We start from the raw sequence: 603 nt of genomic DNA, 5'->3' as shown, positions 1-603 counted from the left end.
ACATCTTCATCCTCTTCAGAGGAAGAATACTCATCAGAGCTCATGAATGGCAGAAGTAAATCCAGGGGAATATCTATGGTCTCAGTATGAGCCTCAGATTCCCATGGTTCCTCATTAGGGAACTCATTGGAGGCCAGCGGACGTCCATTGAGGTCTTCCTCAGTGGCGCTCACTGCCTCTTTCTCCTCTCCAAGTTTGGCCATGTTGATGGCCTTACACTCTCCTTTTGGATTCTCTTCTGTATTGCTTGGAATTGCACTAGGAGGGAGTTTAGTAACTTTCTTACTCAGCTGACCCACTTGTGCCTCCAAGTTTCTAATGGAGGACCTTGTTTTAGTCATGAAACTTTGAGTGGTTTTGATTAGATCAGAGACCATGGTTGCTAAGTCAGAGTGGCTCTGCTTAGGATTCGCTGTCTGTTGTTGAGAAGATGATGGAAAAGGCTTGCCATTGCTAAACCTGTTTCTTCCACCATTATTGTTGTTGAAACCTTGTTGAGGTCTCTCTTGATCCTTCCATGAGAGATTTGGATGATTCCTCCATGAAGGATTATAGGTGTTTCCATAGGGTTCTCCCATGTAATTCACCTCTTTCATTGAAGGG

The sequence above is a fragment of the Arachis duranensis genome, chromosome 3 (genome assembly GCF_000817695.3).
Source record: "Arachis duranensis cultivar V14167 chromosome 3, aradu.V14167.gnm2.J7QH, whole genome shotgun sequence".
In the NCBI taxonomy this organism is placed as follows: domain Eukaryota; kingdom Viridiplantae; phylum Streptophyta; class Magnoliopsida; order Fabales; family Fabaceae; genus Arachis; species Arachis duranensis.
This window is presented reverse-complemented; position numbering follows the sequence as displayed.